At 32.3% G+C, this 10565-nt stretch overlaps 1 long non-coding RNA gene across 1 annotated transcript; it reads right to left on the reverse strand.

The window, feature by feature from the left end:
* Positions 1–200: 200 nt before the first annotated feature.
* Positions 201–2443, reverse strand: LOC149798191 (uncharacterized). The gene is made up of 3 exons (XR_016421601.1): positions 2368–2443; positions 585–811; positions 201–342 (listed from the first exon to the last, which is right to left on the reverse strand). It is a non-coding gene; the product is annotated as an uncharacterized LOC149798191 (long non-coding RNA).
* Positions 2444–10565: the final 8122 nt, after the last annotated feature.

Below are 10565 nucleotides of genomic sequence, written 5' to 3' on the forward strand. Positions count from 1 at the left end.
ATATATACTTTTATATTGTTACACTTTAACTAATTTAAATAAAGAATATGAAAGATACTGCTGAATTCAATTTTATTTTAAAGAAAACTAGATGGGAAGGACACGGTGATGGCTAACAAAACGGTTCGAATATGTATGAAAATGTTTGGGAGAGGGACATAAATTAAACCTTGTAGAATTGAAACACTATCACGATAAAAACAACTTTTTGATTTTATTTATCGGTCAATGAAATTTATTTTTGTACAAGATACTAATTCCAACAAAACAATATTCCAAAGAGAGGTGTCTCATTCTGTCGATTTTGGCCCAGTCCTTATTTATATATGTTCTTCTTAATATCTGGAAAATACAAAAGAAGAAACAAGTGAATATGTCCTGGATGTATTGGTAAAAGCAAAACATTATGTTTATGCTAATAATTATATGAAGGGAGAAAAGCGATAATGTGAGTACTTCGAATTGTAGGATTTAGATGTACAATGAGTATGAGGAGATTGTGGTGGAGAACTTAATATTGAAGAAGCACTGTATCTTAATTCTCTAATATATAACTCTCTAAGATGGAGAGTACAAATTCTTACTTCACAGGGTGTTTAATGTGAGGGAATCCACCCCAAGAACCGAATCCTCCCCAAGGCCCGAAATATCCACCATATCCACCGCCGTATCCCCAGGGAATTCCACCACTGTATCCACCATATCCGCCATAACCTCCAATTCCACTGTAGCCGCTGTAACCGGTTTTCGGGATGGCTGCAATGGCACAAACCATGCAAGCAAGAAGAACTAGTACAGCCTTCATTCTCGTCTGCCCAACAAAATAAATAGCACAAAAATAATCATAATTAGTGTTATGAACACCGAAGAACGTTAATAACGAACAAATATTAATTTTGAGGTACAAAACAATCTATATTCCTTAAAAGCAAACCTAAATATGTGTAACGCAGCAAAGTCAGATGGCCCACGTACGCCTCTGATCCGACCCGAACCTCTTAATTATATTTTATATGATAACATTGAATGTCATAGGTCTTATAGGTAGTGCATGTGTTTCTTATGACAGAGCAACCAGTTGTATGCTTCGCCTTTGTTCGTGATTGAGCGTAGACAATTTACCAACCTGATTATTGGAATATTTTGTCTAACATCTAATGAATTCGAGAGTATTTTCTGTAGTGTCATTGGTAAGGAATACATATGTCATGGCATTCAAGACTTTTGAAATTCATTCGGAACGCTCTAATATTCTTTTTACCTGTGATATGACATTTAAGATTTTTTTAATAATGCTGTAAGTGACGTTTAAATTTTTGCTTTCTATCTACTGAAATATATTATTTGTTGATTTTATTAAACATGTTGATTTCGCTTTTATATGTTACATAGTTTAGGACCTAGATTCGTAACAAGGAGAAATCGTAAGAAGGAGAAACATTAATATCCTCCCTCTGTTGCCTGACAATATTGAAGTTTTGGCCGTCGATGCAGTTCTCAAGAGAAAAATGGAAAACCATAAATAACCGAAAATATGGTGCACAATATAGTCCTGAAATGTGACAAAAATATTTGTCTACACTTATTTCAAACCACGTTTTATTGTTTTGTGTGCTGTTTAATGTAAGCTTTCATTTCGTACGAATGTGTGAACTAAATAAATATACCAGCACAATGGTTTTATAAGACAAGAACAACATTTACGGCTGACGAAGACCACATGTTGATACATGCACAATGGATCGGATGTATGGTCCTTCTAATACAAATGATGTTACACCTACACAATGAATATATTTAGGGAATCTGATGTACATAACATTGATAAATATGGAGGTAATATTTCCGTTGCCACAATATAAATATAGTCATTTAAAACATGTCATTTATCATATCCAAATGCCCAAGTTAAATATTGTGAATACGTCAGTTGTTTTATTTGTGATTTTGTGAAGTATGTCTGACATACAGGGCACGGATTTCATTAATATTGTTTTTCCTCTGTCCGCTATTAGAAACGTGGTGACAAGGACACAACTGGTCATTTTTGAATAAAATGCGCTATAGTAATGTGACCGTATATGCAATTGATAAAATTTAGAGGCGATTAGAAAATTAAAATAAATCTGTATGGCTATCGATCTTTTGTTTTCATTTTTTGACAAGGAACCTATTTTAAAATATGGGGATGCAAGAGAGTTTTCATTTTTCACATATACGAAAACTCATGTAATGATGTAGTCATTCATGTGAGCACATAACAAAATAATACAGTTGTTTAGAAAGTAAACGTATTGGAGTATACTGATCATAATTAGTATGTTGTTATCATGAACACTAATTAACATGCAGAATAAAATTACTTACTTGTAAGTGTGGTAGCAAGGCACTGAAGCTCTAAATGAAGAAGTCTCTGGATCGGCAGTCGCTGTGATGGCTACTTGAAACGATGGTCAATTTATACCTATACTCCGGGTTTTTTCATCCACGATGTCAGCATTAATTGTGCACGATGAATGATAGCGCAGAAATGAAAGATGTAAATTAATGCTAATGTGCTTTCGCAAAATTGTCCATTTTGTAAACTGATCAAACATTTTGAAAGATGATAAATTGGAGAATTCAAATTTTGTTTCTTCCGCTGAATAATTTTTGAAAAATCTACAAGGATAGGAAGATGTATAAAAAATACCATGGTACAGGCGGCAAATTTTATTTATATAACTTCATGATATCGTTACTAATTTCCATATAGAGACACAGAGGCTTTTTTGTTACGTATATTTTTTTCAAATTATCTCTTGGCTTTTTAATATCTGTATGTTATGCATGTCTATATTATGTACTTGACATTGTCCAAAACCAAAATATAGCCTTGCTAGTGACTAGTGACATTTTATTATATAAAGAACATAATAAATGGTAAAATTGTCTCTATGATTGTGGATCAAATAGTCAGTTCCTTATAAAAGTAAACATTTTTCCTATAATTTGGGCTGAAAGATACAGTCTTGACTTGGACCTTAGAATCTAGTAGAATGGAAAATTCATTAAGTGGCAGAGTATTATAATAAAATGGCAATCGGGCCCTAGATTAAAGGAGGCGTATACAAACTTGTTTATGTGAAAATGACTAATTTTTGCCTTACCATATAAAGCAGAATCATTCTTACAGTTGTTTTCAGTTTTTGATTTGGTAGGATCAATTTATTCAAATTGTTATTCACTGGGAATTCAATGTGCTGATCAATAATATTCTTGTATAAGAACATTGATTTAGAATTATGGTGAATTCAGACATGGAGACTTTGAATTATTTTATTATGTCGTATTGAAAAGCTCTCAAGACATCACCGCACTCCAACTCATTGGCCTATTAGCACGGTTGGGATTATAGGTACATCAGCATATTCGATATAGGAACCTATTGGGAATAAAACTGGGATTAAATTGGGACTTCATAGATGTGAACTTGTCATGGGAAATTATGACTATTTGGGATTTAATTCACAATACTTAAGTGGGTTTTAAATTTTCCCTTCGTATTCTAGGGAAATAAATTATTTGTTGAATTAAACAAAAGCAATTAGTTTACGTTTTTATCTGTTACTTAGTTTAATATCATCGAGTCGTACTAGAAAATTGGTTCTCTTCCGTCATACAATTTTCTCTAAGTATATCAAAAAACTTTACTTCGAAAGTTTCTATACAAAACGGCTTTCAGAGTGTTAAAGTTAAGAATTTTATTATATATCCTGCCCAGAATGTGTTAAAGTTGTTAAAAAAAGGACGGATTTTTCCAGTTTGCCATAGAATATGATTACCTCTGATGGGAGACATAGGAGGACTTGGTGACCATTTGAGATAGCCACTGATGACAAGTGGTCAATGAGCTGTCATGTTGTTGTATATAAGTGATATGTACTAAGGGAATACTTAGTCTAGCACATGAAACTCATTTGGCTGGTCATGTTGGGGTGCATAAGACTCATCACAAGATATTTAATCATTTGTATTAGTGGAAAATTGAAAGTAATATTTGAAATTAATATAGATTTTGTCACAGTTGTCAGATGTTAGGAAAATACACTCAGAAGATAATTAAATATCAGTTACAATCTATTCTTGCATTTGACGAACCATTTTGTAAAATAATGCAGACTATATAGTTCCCTTACCTGAGACAATGGCAGAGGACCAATATGTTCTGACCATCATATTTGCATTCACGAAATTCTCGTAGGCTATTCTTTGAAGAATATTAAAACTGAAACTGTAGGAAAAACTGTGTTAAAGATTTTCTTTTTACACAAGTTGGCCTTCCGAATTCCATTCACTCTGATAAGGGATACAAATGTATGTCTGGAGTTTTCACAGTGATGCAAGAATTAGGCATCCTGCAATTCATGTCTTCTGCCTATTACTCTTAAATCCAAAGGATTTAGAAGATTTAATCAAATTTTGAAGCTATGATTCTGCGATATTGTTTTGATACCGGTAATGACTGGGACGAATATTTTCATTTACTGTTTTTTGCAGTTAGGCAATCAGTTCAAGAGTTGTTAGAATTTAGACCTTGCGAATTAGTTCTTGGACATACTATTCGTGGATAATTGAAGTTATTAAAGGAGATGCTTTTTTCAACAGAACTTTAACAATTAATCTTCTTGCCTATGTTAGTGATTTCAATGAGAAGGTGTCAAAGGCTTATGAAGTTACAAGAGCTAAAATTCATTATACTCGGTGAAAAATGAAATTAAGGTATGACCAACATACAAAGAAAAGAGTTTTCATCCTGGTATTAGAATTCTAGATCTCCTGCCCATACCTCAAAATCTTCTTCGGGCTCTACGTAACTAAATTAAATTCTATCAAGAACCCTCCAGAGTATGTTGATAACGAAATATATGTTAATCACGCAGTTAATTTGTGCATGTGAGGATTTAAGTGATGGAATGACATTTGATTGTAATCACCTTGGTGTAACCAATCTTCTTATGTGGATCAGAAACTTTCACATCTACAAATACAAGAAAAGAGTGAAATCAAACAGCTATTTTTGGAATATGAACAACAAATGTTTGCACACGAACAAATAACATTGTATCAAGACGTTGAAATTGGAATTTGAACACTTATTCAAGAACATCCATACAGATTAACTCCTCTCATACAGGAATGTTTGAAGAAAGAAAATGGAAAAAACGTCGTTAGATATAGAGATACCCACGATTGAAGAAATTTAATGTAAAATTAACTTAGAAGCTTTCAATGATCATTTACGTTCATTAAAACTCCCCCAAAAGCAAAAAAAAAAAGAGAAAAAATGAGGTAACAAAAGACGAGGAAAATCAAAAATGCATACCGGCCTTTTTCTGGGACATGATAACTCCTCTTAAACTACAAATTTGCAAAAGGAATTAGAATCAATTTCGTAGGTTACCTAAACTTTAATGTAAGTGATACATGGCTCTCGCGTTTGGTTAAATAACATGTGCAAAATAGAGCGTGTAGGTTTTATAAAATTAAAATTACAAATTACAACAGCTCGCAAACAAAGAAACTTTCTAACTATGCAAACATCGAGGAAGTAGTTTTGAAATTGCTGTTTGGAAGTCATGCCATAAATGTCAACCCGATTTACTCGTGGTTTAATATTTAATATCACCAGCACTTTTGGAACACAGAATACAAATGTTTCGACAATAAGGTGGTTATAATTATTTTTGTTCGGTAATATGATTTTAGGAAGAGAATAGTATAATTTATTACAATCTCATCCGTTTTGCAGAAAAGTCTGGAAATTTCACCATTGGGCATATTCACATGGATTGTTCTAGGCAAATACAGTAATTTGATTATTTTACAACATGTTTAGGGATTTTGTTGAAAGCAAATCTAATTAATGTATCGTCTATATTTCCTACAGTCTGGCTATGTAAAAATGAAATATTTATTTATCCTGGAATGTAATTTTTATTAGAATGCATTATTATATGCGTGGGGTATTGATTGTACAGAGTGACAGAGTGGGCCATTATTTGTCACTTTGTAGGCTCTTTATGTAATACTGTATCAGCAGTGCAAAGAAACAAGCAATACCATATTCTGTCATCGAACGACTTTGAGGGGAACGTAGGAAAGACGCAAGTGCACATTTCCAGAGTGGTATACATCTTCCTCCTCTTTATGTCAGAAATGTTTTCCGATAAGATCTAATTAAAAACTTTAATCCGATAGATATTGCATCTATTTTCATACATACATCCATACATGCTTACATACATGCATTCATACATACATACAAACATACATACATATGTACATACATGCATACAAACATACATACTTACACACATACATACAAACATGAATACATACATACATTCATACATACATACAAACATACATACATACAAACATACATATACACATACATACATACATTTATACATACATACATACATCCAAACATACATACATACATACATACTTACATACATACATAAATACATACATACATCCATGCATGCATACATACATACATATATATTTATACATACATACATACACACATACATACAAACGTAAATTCATATGTAAATTCAAACATACTTACATGCATACATACATTCATACATACGTACAAACAAACATACACACATATATGCATACATACACAAATACGTACTTACATCATATATACATACATACATATATACATACATACATACATACATACATACATACATACATATCTACCTACCTACCAACATACCTACCTAATTGAATACCTAGATACATACATGCATACATACATACATACATACATAGAGACATGCATACATACATACATGCATGTATGCATATATGCAGATATACTTACATACATACATGTATACATACATACACAGATACATACATACATACATACATACTTACATACTACATTTTTCCATCCATCCATCCATCCAACCATATATACGAACATATAATTTGACATACATGCATCCATATACACATACATATATACATACAGACAAGCAGACATACATATATACATTCATTAAGACAAACATACATACATACATACATACATACAGTCAGTCAGTCAGTAAGTCAGTCAGTCATACATACATACAAACATACATGCATACATACATAAATTAATGCATACATACATGCATGCATACATACATACATACAGATATACATACATACATACATTGATACATACATGCATACATACATACATACATGCATGCATGCATACATACATACCTACATACATACATACATACATACATGCATACTACATTTTTCCATCCATTTATCATGTAATCATAAATACATACATCCATGCAACCATCCATCTATCCATTCATCCATCCATCCATACATACATCTATTTTTATATTCATACATACATAGTTACATGCATGCATACAGATGTACATACATACATACATACATGCATGCATCCATGCATTCATGCTTGCATGCATCCAAAGATGCATACATACATACATACATACAGTCATGCATACATACATACATACATACACACATACATACATATATACATACATACATACATATATACATACATGCATACATTTATACATACATACATACATACATGCATAAATAAATACATACATACATACATACATACAACATTTATGAATACAAATATATTCATCCATCCAGCCATCTATCCATCCATTCGTGCATACATACATATATTTTTACATACATACATGAATACAGAGGTACATACATAGATACATATATACATACATACATACATACATACATACAAATGTACAGAGGTACATACATACGTACATACATACATTCATACATAGATGCATACATTTATACATACATACATGCATACATACATCCATATATACATATATACATACATACATACATGCATGCATGCATGCACGCATGCGTGCATTCATACATACATACATTCATGCATGCATGCATACATAGATACATACATACATGCATGTATGTTTGCCTACATACATGCATACATACATACATACATACATACATACTTACATACATACATACATACATGCATGCATGCATGCATGCATACATACATACATACATACATGCATGCATACATGCATACATACATACATGCATGCATTCATGCATGCATGCTTGCATCCATGCATGCATGCATGCATGCATACATACATACATACATACATACATTCATACATACATACATACATACATACATACATACATACATACATACATACATACATACATACATACATACATACATACATAGATACATACATACATACATACATACATACATACATACATACATACATACATGCATGCATGCATGCATGCATGCATGCTTACATGCATGCATGCATGCATACATACATACATACATACATACATACATACAGATAATGTATATTTTTACATACATACATACAAACATAGATGCATACATGCATACATACATACATACAGATAATGTATATTTTTACATTCATACATACATACTTACATACATACATGCATACATACATACATACATACATACATACATACATACATACATACATACATACATAGATACATACATACATACATACATACATACATGCATACATACATTGATGAATACAAATATAGTCATAGATATTTTACGGGATCAGTATATGTTTTTTTTGTTTTAGTTAGCTGTAATTCAGAATTTAGTATCAAGAATCTTTAACCGGTAATTTTGCGATTTCTTCGCAAAAGGCCTTGTCTTTTAGGACAAAATATATTTCCTCGGTTGATTGTGAATAGGTTCTTGTAACAGCAAAGATTAGTCTTCAAGATTGTATTTGACATATTCCATCATGCTGGAAGTTCGTTGCGTGTGTCTGATGTATGACATTCAATTTAATTTAGTTTAATTTGTTTTCATTTCTATTCTTATTCTCAGTAAATTGTCAGTTGTAGCCATTTAAGTTTATGAAAGGAATGCAAGATATGCATTTCAACTACATAAACTGAATATGCAATTACGGTACATCTGGAATCAAATATTGGATTGGGCAGAATTTGAATTTGAGTTAAATTTGAGAAATCTGATAATTTAAGACTAGATTTGAGAAGAAGATTAATGTTTTGAAGACTTCTGTTGAAATTGGCAACATAGTACATTCCAGAATTTACTATTGGTTTTATTCATACACCTGACCAATCCGAGATATGCTAGGAAAATATAAATCGTGTCCCTCTGAAAGGCAATATTCCAAAGTTCGACACACTCTTTTCATGTGTGTTAATAAACTGTCAAGTTTGGTACTTGCCTTCTAACAGAAATCGACATCCGATTAGTATGTCTACATATATCTTAATTGTTTCACCCACACTCAGTTACGCCGCAAGAGACAGTGGCAGCTGTCAGTATATGTCATGTCTTCATGTTTTTGCTATGGCCAGCCATGATATATCTTCGGAATAAGCATTCATCATCTAGTTTCAGTCTCTCTGAAATCTGGAATTTTTAATTCAATTACGTATTAAATTATAAATTCTGTAGCATGTATGGTAATGCATATTTAGAAAGAACTGATTTCCCGACATAATTTATAATAGGTATGATTTATCAAAACGTGTTTTTTCCGTTACGTACTGCAGTGGATCAGACGACCTGTTCAAACTGTTTAATTATCCAGTTCAGGTACATGCATGATTATGCATGGAAATAACTCATATTTTGCTTAAATGGCAACAATCCCCTTATGTTGGAAAGTTGCTACGTCTGTCCCAGATGCAGAAAATAGTAAGTTTTAATGCGGTGCAGTGCATGAAAGATGACGTTTCGCGTCTTATATTACATCAATGTAGCATATACCATTTTTAATCTTTGGAAAAATCTTATTCTGCGATTTTGAATTGCAGTTTCGAATGTAAATCATTGTATCGTGAATATTAGTTAATATTGAACACATATGTGATTGTTTATAAGAAATATGTTGAGAATGAAATGAATAGTTTGCATTTTCATGCTATGTTGATAACATTTCCATTTAGAAAATGCAACGAAGAAACTCAGTGAAAGGAAACCAAGAAGCAAATGATGGGGCATGGACTACATTTCTACTGTTCAGTCTCCTTTTGGTGTAGGAAACTTGTACCGAATTATTGTTTATGGCAACAGTGCTCAAAACATGAATTGGAACTATGCCACTTTCAAACCTTCGTGACTCTACGCTCGTACTGGTGAAATCATATCACTCGTACAACGAATTATCAAATTTATGGCAATACGTTTATCTAGGAGTTTTGAAGTACTCTGTCGCTTGAGTACAAATTGAGAGGTTCTTGTCGACTTGTTACTGTATATTACAGCCTATTCATTAAATCTATAATCTGTAATTTGCATGTCATGTTGAACCATGCTCGAAAATGAAGTAACGTCCCTATTGAGTCGAAGAGCATGAAAGATAGATTGGAATTCGTTGCTATGTAGATCTGACTTGACGATGAGTCCTAAACAATGAACAGCGTGAGCAGTAGAG

This window comes from Sinohyriopsis cumingii, chromosome 6, assembly GCF_028554795.1.
Source record: "Sinohyriopsis cumingii isolate HCF-2022 chromosome 6, ASM2855479v2, whole genome shotgun sequence".
NCBI lineage: Eukaryota > Metazoa > Mollusca > Bivalvia > Unionida > Unionidae > Sinohyriopsis > Sinohyriopsis cumingii.